A 19,608-nucleotide genomic window follows, 5' to 3' on the forward strand; every position below is an offset into this window, starting at 1 on the left:
ATCATCACACCTCATCCTTAGCATCTTTCATTTCACAGAGGACCTAGATTCACGGAGTTAATGATTCACTGGAAGGCTCTTGGAAAGTAGGTGGGAGAGAGGGAGATGTGGCTGGGAAACGTGGTTCAAAGGCTCATGTCTTATTTGTTGGCCAATGGTTCTTTCCCCTTCTTTCTTTCTTCATGCGTTCATTCCACAAATATTTCCTGAGCAGCTCTTAGTTGCTATCTATTCATTCAATATAGATTGTGTGAATAAAACAAAGCAAAACTCAGAATGTTAACTCCTTAGTTAGCCAACAGTGTCCATCGATATTTATAATCAGGATGCAATAACTGAAGCAGATGTTTACAAGGAGGTAAACAGAATGGAAGGACTCCGTGAAGAAACAGGATTGATCCATGATCGGATGAACTATGAGTTGCGTACTTGAAAGGGGAAATGACATGGGGTCCTAAGGATAATCCAACACTTCAAAACGTCCATGAGAAATTGCATTACACCAAGTTTATCTTGGTTCAAGCAAAACTGAAATTCATACACAGAATTTTTGTAATACTCATGGAAATCAAAGAAAAATGACACAGCCAAATAAACATATTTTTAAGCCTTTTTCAACTAACTCTTGAAGCAGTTCACACAGGAGGATGCATTCTCAGGGAATAACTGAGCAGAGGTTCTGTCTCAGGTACAAGCTCAGGAAATTTGGAAGAACAGTAGGTTTATCTCCAGAGTAGGACAGAGCTGAGCCGGCAATCAATACTGCCCGGGATCTGTATTCCAGGAAAGCCATATTTAGCTGTGTTCCAAAAATGGGGACACGATGGAATAATATTGACAGTATGAGATGGTGATCTGAATATGTTTGTAAAACTCATATGCACGACCTAAACAGAGAGCTGAACAAATATTAGTGGGCTGGTTAAGAAGTCATTAATCACTAATGCCAGCTTGTACTAAAGGTGAGATGCAGGAACCAAAGAATGGACGTTTTTAAAAGATGTATAACAGGTAAAATCCACAAGATTTCGTCAATCAAAACAGAAGGTGGTGAAGTAGATGGAGCTAATCATCAAAGATGATTTCTGGGTTCCTAATAAAGAATGGACCTTACTAAAATGTATTGGTTTAGAAATCTTTGAAAGATGACTACATCTAAAAGCTTGGATCGGATGCTTTGAATCATTCAACAGGTGGTATTAAACACATTTCTAAATTAAGGATCTGGAGATCAGATAAAGATCTAATTTGCAAAGAAGATATGTATTTCAGATAAAAACAGAATTTTGAACTCTGTGCATTTTTGTATGGAAAATATTTTTCCACTGGATTTACATCCTCATGTAAGGTTTCCTTCAGTTACAATACACAGTGCTGGTAGAATAGCAGCATTGTTACTATTATTCGGTCTTTCATTTTCTTCATTGTTAGATAGTTTCTTCAATATTCAATGGTTTCCAGCTGATTGGGCTGCAATTGATTAATGCAATTCACACTCTTACAAACTGATTCTCGGTTATTTTATAGTAATTTTATTACATATCTTCAAGATCTTCTTGCTTATTCATTTTTACAACTTCATCAGTTTTGAAAGTTAGGCATCACGGCATAAACATATTTTACTTTAGAGTAATAATGTCTCATTATTTTTAATATATAATTTTTGCTTGTTTTCTTAACATTCTTAGTAGTAGTAATTTTTTTTGGTTTTTTTTTTTTTTAGATTTATTTTATTTTTATTGGAAAGGCGGATATACAGAGGGGAGAGACAGAGAGGAAGATCTTCCGTCTGATGATTCACTGCCTAAGTGAGCACAATGGCCGATGCTATGCCAATCCGAAGCCGGGAACCAAGAACTTCTTCCGGGTCTCTCACGGGGTGTAGGGTCCCAAAGCTTTGGGCTGTCTTTGACTGCTTTCCCAGGGCACAAGCAGGGAGCTGGATGGGAAGTGGGGATTCTGGGATTAGAACCAGTGCCCATATGAGATTCTGGCACATTCAAGGTCAAGACTTTAGCCACTAGGCCATGCCAATGGGCCCTAGTAGTAAGTTTAATACTTTGGCATTAAGCATATTATCTTTAGAAGACCTTTTAATTGGCTGGTATTTCCTTCATCTCAAGATACATTGCTTCCATACATCAGGCATTTTCTCAACATCTTTACCATGTCTTTCATCAGCACAGTGTGGCCAAAATTGAGCCATAGGTTCAGTTCATCATGAATGCTTCTATGGCAAATCAGTAGCTATACCATACTGGAAATTTCCATATTCAGTTTTCTATTCACAAAATTTAGTTGCAGGGAACAGATTCTGTTTTAAAGATTTGTTTTTGTTTTTTTTTAAATGTCAATTTGAAATACAGATTTAACGAGGGTAGCTGAGAAAGAGAAGGTCTTCGATCCACTGGCTTACTCCTTAAACAGCTAGAATGGCCAGAGTTGAGCTGACTTGAAGTTGGAAGCCAGGAGCCTCTTGTGGGTCTCCCACTTGGGTGCAGGTTCCATCCTCTGCTGTATTCCCATGCCATACATAAAGAGCTGAATTGGAAGTTGAGCAGCCAGGACACGAACCAGTGTTTATATGAGATGCTGGTGCCATTGGGTGGGAAATTAGCTTGTTGAGCTACGGTGCTGGGCCTCGAAAACATCTCTAAGTGATCTATATATTAAGCAAAATGTGACAGGATACTTACACATCTCATGAAGAGTTTTTATTCTAATTATGTTAGCAACCCATTTTTTTTTATTTCAGGGATATTCTATATAGATAATCCCCTTTATTTTGTCTGTGAAGAATTATTTATTCATCGTTCTATACTAGTACTAAAGTTCAAAACAAACCAAGATGACCCAAATAAGGGTAAACTGGAAGAAGGCTAAAATATGAAAATTTCCAACGATCTTTATCCGTTTAGTTATTAAACTCTCCACGAACACTAGGGATATTGAGATAACTTCTTCTTTATCTTTCTATAAAACCTGTTCTTCATTCTACTTTATTATATCCCTTTGCTCTCCTAGTGTTCAACCACTGACCATTACTTATTTTGCAAATACACTTTGACATTATGATACTAGACTTTCCACAGTTGCCAATACCTACAATGCCATGATGCACTTAAATGGAAGAATGTGGAACTTGTGACTGCTGGTGAAGGACTATACTATTATAACAACATGGGGAAGGATGGGCTGAAGAATGGGAAGGGAGGAAGGAGGGGTAGAGGAGGAATTACTAGATCTATAAAAGCACATCAGGGAAAATAATAACAATAAAATACATGAAATCCTGAATACCAGTCACTTTCGAATTGTGTACTTAACCCCCATCCTACTGTTATAGGTTACTTCATATTGGACTAGTAGTTCAATGATAAGATCTGCACATTTTCTTATTATATGATTTGGGTGATGAAACTGCAGGCCTGATAATATTTTATGTTCAGGTTGGCTTATTCTGGTTAGCTGGAATCAATTTTAAATTGTCACTACTGCAAACATCACCCTTCTAACAAACTTGGCAGATATGTAGCTAAATTCAAGTTTAGGCTTCATTTCCTCATAGCACATTAATGTGTTTTGTATTCAAAGCAGAAACTATGTCCTCACATTTAAATTTCCTTTTAATATACAGTTGAATACATATTTTATCCATTTTCACTTTTTATTGTGTGAGCCATTTTTATAAAAAGGTTTTCAAAGTACACTTTGGCAGTTTGGTGGGAGGTTTCCCTAGGTACACATGTAGATTAAAATGATGGAAAGACAACTTACCTTCATCTTCTGAGACACATTCCTCATGCTTAATGTGGACCAGGGTAAATTCTAAGCAATTCTATCTTTTTGATTCTGTTTCTGTGGTTTTAATTTTTCTCCCTACTGATTTCGTGAGGCTTTGTTTTTGTCCGTGGTTTATGCATGATCCATTCGTTGTTTTCCATTGTTGACAGCAGTGCGGCCGCTTTGGGGGGGTGGGGTGGGTGGTGAATCAGTGGATGGAAGCTTTTCCTCTTTGTCTTTTCTCTGTGTATCTGATTTTCCAATAAAAATAAATGAATCTTAAAAATAGTTCTCCCTCATGATACCAGACTGGTCTTGGTGGCCAACAGTTTAGGACTGGTGTGCTGCCGTGTAACTTCTCAACTTCTCAGATTAGGTGTTCTATTTGGAACCCTTTGCATGAAAAGCACTATGAAGGTGCCCAAGTGGTGTGAGACTGAAGCCTATGGTCAGACAGGAACTTAGGCAACCACATGAATTTTCAGAAGCCCCTGTTAAGTTTTGAGATGACTACAAGTCTGGACAGAGCCTGCCTATAACCTCCGCTTTAAATTCTGAGAATATGCTACTTTTAAAATAATATTTGGGCTACTTTCTAATTAAAGGATTACCTAATTTGCATTTTCCTAACTACTTATATAGATTTATTTATAAAATAGAGTGATAGTAAGATTTAAGGTTATGAAAATTTTGTTGGTGCCTAAACAAAGCCAATGATATTTTACAATTTTACATCAATAATTATGTTTTCCATACATTTGTTTGAGTATCATATCCAAATAAGTTTAGATGCTCTGAAATAATATTACATTGAGCTTATTATTTGCCATGAGCTTATTACATGGCTTATTAGTTGCTATGGTTTGCAACTAATGTTTCTGACTACAGAAACAGATTTCTAAGCTTATATACATTGCTTTTTGTTTATATATGAATCGACTTATTTTTTATTTCATTATCATCAGATTCTTTTTTCCTGCTGATGTGCTATTAATGTAAAAACAGATTCAATGTCGTTCATAAATACTATTTTAAGAATATAATGTTGTTCACTTCCCCTTCTCCTCTTGCCCTCCCTCATCCTCTTCTCATTACTTCAATTTTGCTTAATTCTTCCTTCCTTCCTCCTTTCCTTCTTAGTTTTTGAGGTAGAATATTTTTATTTACATTACATCCAAGGGCTTACTGGTCCACTAAATATAGAGTTCATTAACAAATAAAACTAAAAAAGACCTAGTCCATAAGGGATATAGACAAGAGCTACATGCAGTAATCAAATGGAAACACAATCATTTCATTCAACAAGCAGTAAATATTAAAGTGATCACAGATCATTAAAACTATAGTAGCGTAACATTTCAAGCCATTGGTTTGAAAGAAACAGAATTTAACCAAAGTGTATTTTTAGTAAAACTGATAATACACACAGCTGCTATTTTTTTTTTACAAAAATGACAAATATGTTTATTTTTGCTTTTAGCAAAATATTTATGGCTTTTCTAGGAAAACAGCTGATTATAAGCAGCGGACACACTTGTCCTACAAAAAAAGAATATAAATGGCTGGTTGTTGACTAACACACTTGAGGGTGAGTGCTGGAATGTCATATCATCTAGGAGATAGCTAAACTATGAAACATAGGCATCCAGGATGGTAGAGGAGAGCAAGACACATGGCACTAAATGCCCCATCACCCCATCTACACCAGCTTGACTGTGGTCAAGGTTTCCCATATGGGGAGTGGGTAAACAGGAAGTTCCAATCAGCAACTATTGACTGTGGATACCTGAAGTTTTTGAAGCCAGGAGTCCTACATTCCTCATGGGCTCCTAACTCCGTTTCTTTTTAAAATTTTTTCATGGTATGGTTCTATAGACATAAGAATTTCCCCCCTTTGGCATCCCACATTCTGTTTTCCCTCATAGCATTAACATAGCATAGCCCTTCAGCAATAGTCGCAAGTGAGTCATTCTGCCATTTGAGTGTATCGTGACACAGTACGTATAGACTATGGTAGGAAATCCAGCATTCTGTTGTCAGTATATACATTAAAGACTGTCATTAGAGGGTAGCACTTTTGGGTGTGGGGGGGAGCAGAGATGCATACTACAATGTATCTTCACTTTCTGGTATGTTAGTCTCCATTATACAGTACCTCTAAGTGAATATATGTATATACATGTTACATTTTGCATCAAGGTTGCCTTATACCAGAGAGAACGTAATAATTACGGAAAGACTCAATGACAGAATACTGCCAGATAATACAACAAAGTTAGGAAATTAGTTCATGCTCTGACTTAGAAATTAAGCAGATAAGGACCAGCACAGTGGCTCAACAGACTAATACCCCACTCTGTGGTGACTGCATCCCCTATGAACATGGTTCATGACCCAGCTGCTCCACTTCCAATCCAGCTCCCGCTTATGGCTTCAAAGACCATACCACTATTTAATTAAAAAAAGATATTTTTTTATTTGTCAAATTGCCTAAATTCTGAAAGTGAGTATTCTAAAAGGCAAGAAGAGTTGTAAGTCATATTTTTTAGGATATATTTATTTATTTTTATTTGAAAGGCAGTTTTACAGAGAGGGAAGGCCCAAATGGCTGCAAAGGTCAAAGCTTAGTTGAATTGGAGCTGAAATCCAGGAACTTCCATTTTGGCCCAGGATTCTTCTCTGGTACTTTTCCAGGCTCTAAGCACGGAGCTGGATCATAAGTGGAGCATCCAGGAGCAGAGATGCTGGTGCCACAGGGCAGTCACATTGAAGACTTCAGAATCCTTATAGACTAGTACAGAATATAACAATACATTCAAAATGCAAAAAGGAAAAGAAATTTCTTGGGGCCTGGCGCTGTGGCCTAGTGGCTAAAGTCCTCGCGTTGTACGCACTGGGATCGCATATGGGTGGGTGCCGGTTCTAATCCTGGCAGCCCCACTTCCCATCCAGCTCCCTGCTTGTGCTCTGGGGAAGCAGTTGAGAATGGCCCAAAGCCTTGGGACCCTCTACCTATATGGGAGACCTGGAAGAGCTCCTGGCTCCTGGCTTTGGATCGGCTCAGCACTGGCTGTTGCAGTCACTTGGGGAGTAAATTATCAGACGGAAGATATTTCTGTCTCTCCTCTTCGCTATATATATCTTGCTTTCCAATGAAAGTAAATTTTACAAAAAGGAAAAGAAATTCCTACAATGAAGAATACTATACACAGCAAAGATATGCAGACATGCAGTAGAAATGAAGTCTTCCTGAAACAGAACTAGACAAAGCAAAAGTAGAAAATTCATCATCAGGTAGCAGGCCATACAAATAAGGCGCAAGAATATCATGTATCTAAAATGTATCTAGAATAATGTGGATGGTTACTACCAAATTGAAAAGACAGCAAAGCAAAAAATCTACTAAAAGAGCAGATTTGATCCCGAGAAAATGAGAAAGGCCAAATGACAGGGAGATAAGAAATGTGAGTGGAGTCAAGAACAGTGTTCACCTGCTCACCAACGGTACAAAACAATCCTCCAATTGTGTTTATCTTCCTTTCATAATAAAACTGCCACAAAATCAGATTTAGAAAGAATGTATCTCAACATGATATACATATACACACATATATATGCCAGTCTATACCTGTTTATATATTTATGTATTTATATATACATATATATATTGTTTATATATATATACATACATATATGTATAAAACCAATAGCCTACAACATATGAAGCATGGAGAAGTTCAGATTGGTTCTCCCAACATCCGAAACAAGATAAGCATGCCCACTTTTGCTAGCCATACTCCATAGAGTAAACTCAGAAAAATTAGTCAATAAAAGGAAATAAAAGGCATGCAAGTAGGTACGGAAGAATCAAAGTGTTGCTGTTTGTAGAGACATGATTGCATATACAAGACTGCATATACATGATTGTACAGACATGATTGCATCTAACATCTGTACTGGAACAGAAGTGATGAAAAACTTACTAGTTGTGGGATATAAAATTGACATGAACTCAAGCAATATTTTTATACAGCAGTAATGAAGTTGGTGAGAAAAAAAATCAGGTTTGCAATGATGGTCATAATGACTACAGAAAATAACATGTAGGAGTAAATTTAATAAGAAAATGACTTTACTGAGGAAGATTACAAAACACTGATAAGAGGATTTGCAGAAGACACAAAAATATGGAAATCCTTCTAGAATTCACAGACTAGAATTAATAATGTGAAAACACCCGCACAGCAGACTCAGTGAAATTAAAATTAAAATGACAATGGTAGTTTTCAAAGAAATGGAAAGTTCTCAAATTCATATGGAAACACAGAGGACCCCTGTAGGACCAAATCTTGTTCAAGGATGAGAAAGCGGGAGGCACCACTCTACTTGATTTGAGGATGCTCCACAAGGCTCCAGTCATCAAAACAGCATAATAGTGGCATAAAAACAAACAAACAAACAACAAAAAAACACCACCACAGAAGTAGGAAAACAGAATACACTTCCCAGAAATAATCTGTGCTTGTATAGCTGACCAATGTGATAAAAGTGCCAGAAATGTACATCACACAAAGAACAGTGTCTTCAATAAACGATGCTGTGAACACCGAATAACCACATGAAGAACATGAACCCAGAGCACGAGCACTTACCATAGACACAAATGAATTAGAATTGAATCAAAAACAGAGGAGTCACAGTTAATGAAACTTCCTGAAGAAGCATCTTTTCAAAATAGTTTTTGACTAAGACCCTAAATATGTAGAAAATAAAAGCAAAAAAATAGCACAGTGAAGAAAACATTCAAAGGATGAAGAGAAAGCAGAGTGGAGAAAGTTATGTTCAAACTGCTTATCTGACAAGGAATCCAGCATACACAAGGGCTTCAACAGACTTGACAATAAATTAAACGATCCAATTTAAAAATCATCAAGTGATGTGAATAGATATTTCTCTAAGTGAAAAAAAGAAAAACCAGCAAGACATACAAGTGGCTAACATATAGACAGAAAATGCTCAAGGTCATTCTTTATTAGCGAACACAAATCAAAACCACAATGAGATATCATCTCCCTCCAATCAGAAGGACAAAAAGCAACAATAACAAATACCACAAAGAATGCTTGTAGAAGGGAATTCATACACAGTTGGTGGGAAGGTAATGTTATTTACAGCTAGCAACTCCTAAACTTCAAAATGTCTGGAAACTCACTGAAAATCATATAGATTCCATTTTCTACAGAGGGGTTGTAGAAATAATCTGATGTTGTGGGCACTCTCCATACTTGATGGTTAGTTCAACATCTTTGTTTCTGTCTGTGGAGAGTCAACAGAAGAGCTAATGACAACCTTCCACGGCTTTTAAAGTTTGAGGGAATAACATGGTGGCTCAATATGTTAATCCTCTGTCTGCAATGCTGGTATCCCATATAAGTGCTAGTTTTAGCCCTGGCTCCTCCCTGCTTATGGATCTGGAGGGCAGAAGAAGATGGTCCAGGTTCGTGGGTCTCTGCATCCACACGAGAGACCCAGAGGAGGACACTACCTTCTGGCTTCAGATCAGCTGAGCTCCAACTGCTGGCAGATTCTCCAGTCATCAAAACAGCATTTGGGAGAGAATCAGTAGATTAAAAGTTTTCTATCTCCCCCCATCCCCTTCTTTCTGTAAATCTGCCTTTAAAGTAATAAATCTTTTTTAAAGTTGGGGTTCAAGACTTAGCACTAAAAGAATTAATGAATGAACGGATGATAGAATTCATGAAATTATTTGTTCCAAGAGTGCATTGGTTTTGGTGATTAGAAACTACGCAAACTTGAGTAAGTCTTGTTCCCTCCTTCATAAGGCATCTCTAATCCTAACAATTACCGTATTTTTGCCCTTGAACCATTCTACCCTAATTAACTATGTAAAGATTGTCAAAAATATAATTAAAAAATGGAAAAAGTTAAAAAACCCAACTACCATATTTTAAAAAATGAAATAAATAAATTTGAATGAAATTTAATTTTTGTTGACCTTTCTTTCCCAGACTTTCGGAACATTTTCATTCAATTTGCTAATTTTCAGGGGATTTATTATTTTTTTTCTTTTCTATAAAAAACTATTCGTCTCTTAACTAGGATACAATTTGACAAATTAATTGGATGACTAAGGTCTCATCTAGAGCCTATACTTGAAAATGACTTTCAATTAAGAAGATACTCCAAGCCTATTCTGAAAAAAATTTGCTGCTTTATACATAGAGCCAATATATGTGAAGCCCTGCTAAGAGAAAAGACTTTGAGCTGGCACATAGGAGCATATTTTGACAGACGACAGGGATACTATCTTTGGCCAGTCAGGATTAATAGCACATTTGGAAGGTCTACAGAATCATAAAAATACACAGATGAAGGCTAATGGGAAGTGTAGTTTGAGCTTGGCTTGGTAATCTTGGGATAAAATAGTGAATTATAGATTGTTGGAAAAGAAACCCAGAATTTGGAGAAAAGACGTTGGCAGCGGTTAACTTTCTAGCCCTTGGGTGTTACAGAACAAGCTTGAGGAGGTTAGTATGATGACCATTCTTGCTGAAGCTAAGTCAGTTGGTAGGTCAAACACACCAACACCAAAAGTTTTATTGCTGCAGATTCCTTCTGAACAAAAAACAAGGGATATTTTAAGGTCTTTGTTACAGCTACTGGACTAAGTAAAGTTACAAGTTAACTTCTGGATGTTGTGCAGTTGAGATGAAAATGCATTATTTTTGGTAGACTGCTCAACATAGCATTAACTGGTTGTGCATCTCATGCAGCAATCCTAGTAGGTCTCAACATGCAATGTTCCCTCCATATCCAATTCTCTCTTTGTCTTGGTGTCTTTGAGACTACTGGTCAGTGAATACCTGCAATATCTGTTTCTGAAATGATTTTCAATAGCAGAAAGCATTCTCAAGGGACAACAAACATAACATTTTAGGGACAGGTTGAGTTCACTACCTGAGCATTTTCCTCCAAGAAAGTTGTGAAGTAGGCTTCCACCTGTGCTAGTGCTTTCCAATTTCTGGAGTCCATTCATTGGATTATGTAAAAAATTCCACACAAAAATAAAAATTGTTTCGCATAAGTTCAAGCTGGAAAGCCCTGCTGAATCTCACGCATGGATATCAGCCATCTTTTGTCTAATGAACTATTGCTTAGCAATGCGTGGAACACTATGGTGTTTTGAGAGTTGGGATCAGGAATTATTAGAAGCCTAAGGATATCCCTTAGGGGAACAGACCTAGAAGTTGTTCTGAGAGTTGACCCTGTTGGGGAGGGAATCATGAACTGGAGGTAGAACAACAAGAAGTTTTCAGGGATTCTGAGACAAACAAGTAGTTTTAGCTCTTACTCCACAATCAAACTATGTACTTTCCCTTTTAAATACAGAATTCAACACACAGAGGAGCCGTGATTTAAACAACAGTAGGAAATGAGCATTTGGAGTAGCGGTTAAGACACCCATTGGAATGATTGCATTTCATAGCAGACTGACCTGGTTTGGGTCCCAGATCTGTTTCTGAGTCCTACTTTTACTAATGTGCACCCGGGGTGGGGATGGTGGGTAGCAGCAGAACAGGTAAAGGTGCAAGCAGTTGGGTCCCTGAGCAATCCTTGCTCAATACCGTTGCCTACTGCAGGCATTTCAGGACTGAGTCAGTAGATGGGACTCTCCCACTCTCTTAATCACTCACCTTCTCTCTCTCTAACTCTCTTTTTCTCTCTGCCTCTGTTTCTGCGATAGTATATATTTTAAATGAAAGGGAAATAACAGTATTGGCAAATGTTTGGCATTACACCCAAAGTATTGCCTGCTTTGGGGAGTATTGGTGGAAAACGGTGCTTGTGGGAACTAAAATTAAAAGTTAAGTGGCTTCTGTTGAAAAGACCCACCTTCATTTCTCTTGTTGAAATTCATACTTCTTCAATTAAGGCCCAAAGAAAATATTTCTTTTCTTGCCTGGCCTGTTCTTTGTAGTGGGATGAAAGGCATCTCACAAGAGGAGTTGGGAAGATACAGAGATCTGAAGGTGACCGGTGTGGAGTTAGCAGGGAAAACAGAATAAAGACTTGCAGTTCAGTGATGTTATTTTCCACCATGCACAACTTCAAACACACCACTGAGAACAGTCTATGAGTAATCACACTCTTAGTGAACTTGTTTTTGTACTAAAATAAGAATTCCTGCTGGAGGCTTTAACCTTGAGCTTTATTGTGTGTCTCTAGACACCACGCACATTGTGCTCATCTATCTAGGTTTATGGAAGCAACTACAATATATATATATATATATATTATTAGATAAAGTCTCCCATTCTGGTTATCTAAGAATCAAAAAGAAAAGACATGTGAGGAAGTCAGACTTCCGGTATGCAACCGAGAAAGCAAATATGGAAATGCCCTATGCCCTGCCTTCTGAAAAGCCATAGCTATGAAACAAGTAGACATTAGTAGGTATAGGAATCCATGCAATACACACAGTTGACTTTTTCAGCTTGCTTTTAATTCTAATCTGTGATGTGTTTGTTGTATATTTTCTGTATTATTGTAACTAATAGACTTTTGGCACAGTGGTCAGAGGTTGCATAGGATATCTGAGGTTTAGTCTTAGCTGCAAATTTAGAATTATTTTTCTGGCTGCTGCACTTCTCAACCAGCTCCCTGCTTGTGGGCCTCAGAAAGCAGTCATTCTGATATAAAAAAAAAAAAGTTACTAAATAAGAAAAGGAAGTAAGAGTTGCTGCACGTTTCTCTCTTTCCTCTGCTTAAAGATCTCTGTTATTGTTTTTAAGCAAATTTACCTGCCATGATTGAGAATGAGCCAAAACTAAAACATCCACTGGGCTGGAGACAAAGGTATGTCTATATGGTAGGCGAGGCTGGCACACTATAATCAGTATGCCTCATTTAGTCTGCCATCTGCTTTTATATTTGCAGACCTAGTAGAACTGATGACTGTATTTTTCCTCTGGCTGCTTTGCACTACAAAGACAATGCTGAGTGTTGTGACTGAGGTCATAGGGTCTAGAAAGCCTGAATCATTTCACATTTGGCTCTTTCTAGGAAAATATTACTAACCCTTAGTGTATAGAACACAAGCCAATGATTGAAACTAGAAATTCTATTTTATTTTTAAATAAAGAGAAGCAAATAAAAATAATTTTTTTTATTGTCTGTCATTTCTTGGGGAAAACACACAACAAAGAGTTTGATCAATCAATATTTTATCCAAAACTTAGTGATGTTCTAAAATTTATAAGCAATAGAGCATGATGGCCATTTTAAATTTGTAGTTATGAAGTTTAAGTGTTCCCACAGTCAGAAAATTAAATTCAAGGAATTTAAAAGTATATTGCAGGATGTCAGTGAAAGCAGTTCCTCTACAAAAATTGGTAAAAATTCACTTCATCTGGAGGACTAGTAAAAGGATTACAATAACCAAGAAATGCCAATTTTCTAAGTGGATGGCTTTAAAGTGGCAGGAGAGCTTTGTTGCAATGGGGTTTGCTTTTGTCCCCCCCAAGCCATTCTGACCATTGGTGGTCTCGAGGACAGTGCCTTTAATTCCTAATGTGAAATCCTAATGCTCAGTTCTAGAGACAGCAAGGCAAATTTTAGGCTCCAAGAATAGTGCTGACCAATGGTAACCTGCCGGAAAAACTCGGCAGGAGGCAGAGACACATGTTGATTGGCTCGTATAAGAGGTGATTTAGTGAAAACACAAACAGCAATCCAGCTGCCACCCAGGCAAGTGAAAGAAGCAGTTGAGAAAAACAAACAATGGACCCCAACAAAACGTGAAAGAGAGAGAGAGAAAGACAGACAGACAATGAATGAAGAAGAAATAGGGCATTAGACTGCTGTAGTGGCTCAATCCTGTACCTGTAAGCACCAGCCTTCCATATGGATGTCAGTTCCTGTCCTGGCTGCTGTACTTCTCAACCAGCTCCATCTTTGTAGCCTGGGAAAGGTGCACAGGATGGCCCAAATCCTTGGACCCCTCTGTATCTGCATGGGAGACCTAGAAGAAGCTCCTGGTTCCTGTCTTTGGATTGGTTCAATTCCAGTCATCGTGGCCATTTGGAGAGTGAGCCAGTGGATGGAAGATCTTTCTATGTCTCCCCTTCTCTTTGCAAATTTATCTTTGAAATAAACACACACACACACACACACACACACACACACACACACACACACACACTTTTAAAAGAAGCAGGAGACTGATTTTCTAGGATCGTTTAGTAAGTAATACTATCCACTCAGAACAGGTGTGATAACCAGGTTTCCTGAGAAAAGTGAAAGCTTTCTCCCCTGGATGTATACCTTGTTGCGTAAAAGCAGGGAATAATTGTCAAGCAGAGCTATAAATGGTATGGATGGGTGTTGAAGGAGTGTTGTTAAATAGAGCCAATTTGCAAAAATCTAGTTGCACTCAGCTCTACCAGACTCCAACAATTCAAGGTAATCCTTTTCAAAACACTAGCTTAGCATACACTAAATGAGCCTTGAACATCACACAAAACATACAGTATCTACAATAAATAGTTTTAACAAATCCTAAATATACAAGTAACTCTTATTTACAGCAAACAACAGAAATGAATGGATAATAGAAGAGAATCAAATTTCCAGATTACCACAGTATAGTGTTTAAAATATCTAACGTCATTAGAAAATTGTGAGGCAGGGGGAAAAAAAACAGGATCACATTCCATTAATTGAAAAGAAATTTCCTCTAATGAAACAAAGACATTGGACTGAGTAGATCGAGACTTAATATTAACCTCTTAACATAGTTGAAAGATGGGCAGGCATTTGACATAGTCGTTCTGTTACTGATGGGACCCCTACATCTTGGGTTTCAATCCTGACTCTGTCCCAATTCTAGCATCCTGCTAATGTACTGGGAAATAGTAGGAGAGAGCTCAAGAAATTGCATCATTCAGATTTATTGAGAGATCTGGATTGAGTTATTGGCTTTTATCTTCAACTTAGCCCTGCCTCAGCTATTGTGGGCATTCAGGAAGTGAATCAACACATGAAAAAAAAAAAAAAGATCTCTCTCTGCATTTCAAATAAATAAAGAGGTGTGTAATTATACACATACTTTTTTTTTAAATAAGAGTGGGCATTCAATTCATGCATCTTTAAAATTACCTCATGGGATGCTAACATCCTATAATGATGATCCTAGTTCAAGTTTCATCTAGTCTGTGCTTCAGAAGCCCAGTGTAGAATCTAAGCAGCAGCAGCTGATGATTTGAGTATTGGGGTCCCTGCAGCCTGCATGGGAGAGCTGGACTTTTATTCAACTCTCTTGTTTTTGACCTGACCCAAGCTCTGACAGCAATGTGGGAGTGAGCCACATGATGCAAGATTTTTGTCTTAAAATAAAAATTCAATAGTTCATTGGTAACTGCAACATTACATCACAAAGATGGAAAGAAAACCACAGACTTGAAGATAGACCAATCCATTGAAATTAAACGGTGTAAAGAACAGAAAGAAAAATCATACAAATAAGCAACCTTCGCCAAAGCTGTTGGATGTCATTAGGCAGATCAACATAGATGAAACACGAGGTGAAGAAAACCCAAAGCTGAGGCAGAGCACAAGTCAACAGCTGAGTCAGTGTTTCATTCACAAGATCATTTCCTCATCAAGTCGAAAATCTGCAAGTGACTCTAGCGTATCAGTCATCACCACGGGAGATGAGAGAGGGACCTTTCTGATAGGCTTGGTGAATTCCAGACTTTGAATAATAACAAGTCACTACAGAAGAACTTGTCAACAAAAATCCAGGCAGCTTCCAGTGAGTCACAGAATTCTCTGTTAAGACAGGAACACAGTAAATTTGAAGCACAACTAGAATCAGAGAAACAATAATTAAGAACATCGGAAGATGAAAGTAACCTGCATCAGGTGGACTCAGAAAACCTGAAATGGATAGATCTTTATCAGCACATGGGAGCAACTATGATGCTGCTGTAAGGGTGGGAGCCGGATCTAACATTATCAAAAGCCTGCAGTCTCATCTCAAGCTAAGGAAGGAGAATTCACAAACTCATAGTAAGAAACTGACAGTCTAGAAAAACTCGATTAATAATGGCTGAAAACTTAGTTACATCAGTAAATCAAAATAATGATCTTGGAGAGAAAGGAAAGAAGTTGTGCAAATCACTCAGCTGAGAGATTTGGATCAGAGATGCAGCACAATCCTGCAGGTGTGTGGGGAGAAAGCAGAAGGGGCAGAATAAATTTGATAGATCTTGAAGATATGTATGTAACACTCAGATTGAGACTCTTAAGAAGGAGACTTAGTTCAGTTCTGAAAACTGAATTATTAGCAAACTGTAAACTTTCATCTCTAAAGACTTCCAATGAATTCTTATAAACAATTACAAAATGCAATTACTACAGAATGCCTAAATTTAAAATGATTTTTCTTGCAGTATATAATAATACTGCAGTTAAATCATTTTGTGCAATATCTGAATTTTATTTTTGAAACTACTCTTCAAAGATTTTAAAAATGATCTAATTTTTCTTTTTGCCTTAAACAGCACATAGATTTATCGCTTTATCTTCATCTCAGTATGGTCTGGGAAAGTGATATATTTTATGTACATAACTAATTGTCTTATAATTTATAAGTGACTATATATACTGACAACATTTAAAGAGTAATTTTAAAATGCTGAAACTTAAATCTTTCACACTAATCACCAACATGATTGTAATTCATGAAAATTTACACTAGGTGTTCAACTAGAGCAGTTATTAAAACTGTGGTTATTAAAGTTTATGCTAATTGTTTTCCTTTTAATGAAGGTTCACTGACATTAAAATTTAAAGTCAATAATTTTAAAGTTTGGCTTGGCAATTTATTTCACTAGGTTTTCACAATTAAATATACAAAGTTAGCTATTTTCAGCTTCTTGTCTGGAGTAAGCTATACAAATTCAAAGTTATTGAGGTATAGGTACATAGTGGAAAAAATTATACTGTGTTTTTGATGTCATTAGTAACAAATGACTTCAACTAGATATTGTTTTACTATCGAACACAATGAATCAAAATAATAACATTCTAATTTAATTTCTTTGAAAATCACTTGTTTGTAAAACTTTTGTGCATATTAAAATGAATATTTGATAGTCCTGAATATTTATAATAAAAATTTTTTAAATTGCAGGAATTCATTTAAATTTGGTATTTCACAATTGTTTGCCATTTGTCATTTAATTGTTTTCCTTGAAGTTTTAAACATATAAATAATGTGGGTTAGCTCTAGAAAATATTTATCTTCTTGCAAAGGTTAATTTGTCCAGGATAACCAGGCTGTGTTTTAGCCCTGTGAAGTATTTTGATACATTTTATTACTGAATGCCATTTAACTTCCTTTGTTTGCAAATAAAACTGTCATTTTTTTTTCTCTAGTCAAATTTTGAATAGTTGTGATTCAGAGGGTAACTCTGAGCAAGCCGTCTTGAAGAACTTTGAGAGCTTTTCAGGGCAACTTACTCAAGGGATCTTGTTTTTCTTCTTGTATTCCAGTCTCTTTGTTATTGGAACTAAGATTTGCACATGTATGATAGTCTTCTAGTGTGGACCAAAATCAAACAATTAATTTTGTGATAAACAAAACAATTTAAAAAAAAAATCAAGGTGTCAAAACTATTAACTTTAGGAGTAGAACAACAAAACTGATAACATTGAGAAATGGACCTAATACAAAAAAAGAGGAAACTGAAGTTGCAAGATTCAGTCAAACAGCTGAACTTAGGAATCACAAACTTGTTCTTTAAACATTTTACGTTAGAAAATTGAAGACCTAAAACCATCACTTGTAGAGAAAAGATGGAAATAAAGCTTAATTGTACTATTCATTTCATAATATTAGACATTCTTTGTTAGTTCTCATTAATCCAAAATGATAAATTAATTTTGTTTAAAGTTTTTTTCACCTTATTTAAAAGTGACAAGCAGGTATTTCAACTTCTGACTGTGTATTACCATATTTTTTTTTAATCCATGCATTAAGAGCTGATATTCACATTGATTTTATTTTGATTAGATCTCTCAATTGTTCTGTAAATTGACAGGGTGTGCTAAATCAGTTTCTGGAAATCTCTGTGACTGGCATACTCTCTATTAAATATTGGTTGTCATATTTTGCTGTTTGCCATTAAAATATCTCCAGCCATAAAGAATATTCACAGTTGAATGGATTAGAAAATAGCTTGCAGTTAGGTTTTTCATTCTTGAAAGAAAGTGAGGATAGTATTAATGATATTAAAGGAATGAAATTGTATGAACTTTGTCATTTTGTGGTAACCCATGAATAGAAAAGCACAGAGTACAGCATGCTTACAACTCCTGAAAGGTAAATTGAGACTACCATTCCTTACCTTTCCTTTGCCTTGTTTTTGAGAATTTCCAGTTGTACAATGTTAAGCATGTGGTTTTTGTTGTGATGTACAATATTTTGAATATGACCTAGGGAAACTTGATATTTTAAGTTAAGTAAATGGAAAGTATATTTGGGAAATTTTTTTCTCATGATCTCCTATTCGGCATTATGATTTATTAATTAAAATTTATTTGAATACATATTAATACCACATATTATTTACAGAAGAACCACAGGAAATAAGAGAAAGTGAGGTAGACATTATATTTTAGTTACTGTCTGATGTCTAGACATTTACCTGTTGGCATATCATAATTTTTCATTTCAGTTTGAAGAAATGCTATTCTCATTTTTCACTATTCTAGGTCAGTTTTAAATTATAAGAACCTTTCTAACATCCTGTAAAAGACTGAAACTGTGATTAAACTAGAGATTGATATTATAATAATTCAATTCTAAATGAAAATTGACTCAAATAAAACATGGATCTGATTTGAGTGAAAAATTTTAAAACAGTAAAAGAAAAAGCAAGAATATCCTTTCCAACAAACCAGAATGGAAAATGACATCCTCAACAGGAATCTGGAAAATCTGCAGTTGGATGTAATTTTAACAGCACAACCTGAAGCAACCAATGATTCAAAGATACAGTCACAGAGGATCTAGAAAATACTTTAAGACAAATAAAAGTAAACTACAACAAAACTTATGGATGCAGAAAAACCAGTGCTATGATGGAAATTTACAGCTGTAAACACTTTTCTTAAGAATGTAAAACAATCTCAAAATAGTAGCAGAATGAGTTTCTCAAATTACTGAAGGGAAATGAAGAATGGACAGGTAACATACAGTATGAATGAATGAAAGCTTCTTTTTCTTATCTCAGAAATACAGCAATGATGACTAGTTTATCTATGTAAAATCAACTTACAGTATCTTCTAGCCAGAGAAATTAGGCCAAAAAAAAAAAATTTAAGGGCATAGATTTGAAAGAAGGTAGTAAGATGTTATTTATATGTATAAACATTTATATGTATATATTGCCATGCTCACCCCTTTTTTGTTTTGCTTTTAGTTTTAAAATTTAGGAATTCATCCAACTTTATATAAATGGACTTTCTCACTGTTACAAAAAAGGATTTTCAAAGTAAATGCAGCTCCAAGAGACTTACATTTAAAAGATATTTTGGATTTGAAAAGAATTATTACCTTAGATAGAAAAAAACTTATCTCATATAGATCATAGAATAAGTTGGCAAAAGTATCTAACACAATAAGAGACACGGTAGGTCCAGGTCAGGTTTGCATCAACTGTTCATCTGCAATCAGCTGTTAAAATTCTCCTCTAGTGCCGGAGGGACTAGCGTCATCACCGCCATTATAATCCATCA

This window comes from Ochotona curzoniae, unplaced genomic scaffold (genome assembly GCF_017591425.1).
Source record: "Ochotona curzoniae isolate NIBS_2020 unplaced genomic scaffold, NIBS_Ocur_1.0 contig_2364, whole genome shotgun sequence".
Lineage (NCBI taxonomy): Eukaryota > Metazoa > Chordata > Mammalia > Lagomorpha > Ochotonidae > Ochotona > Ochotona curzoniae.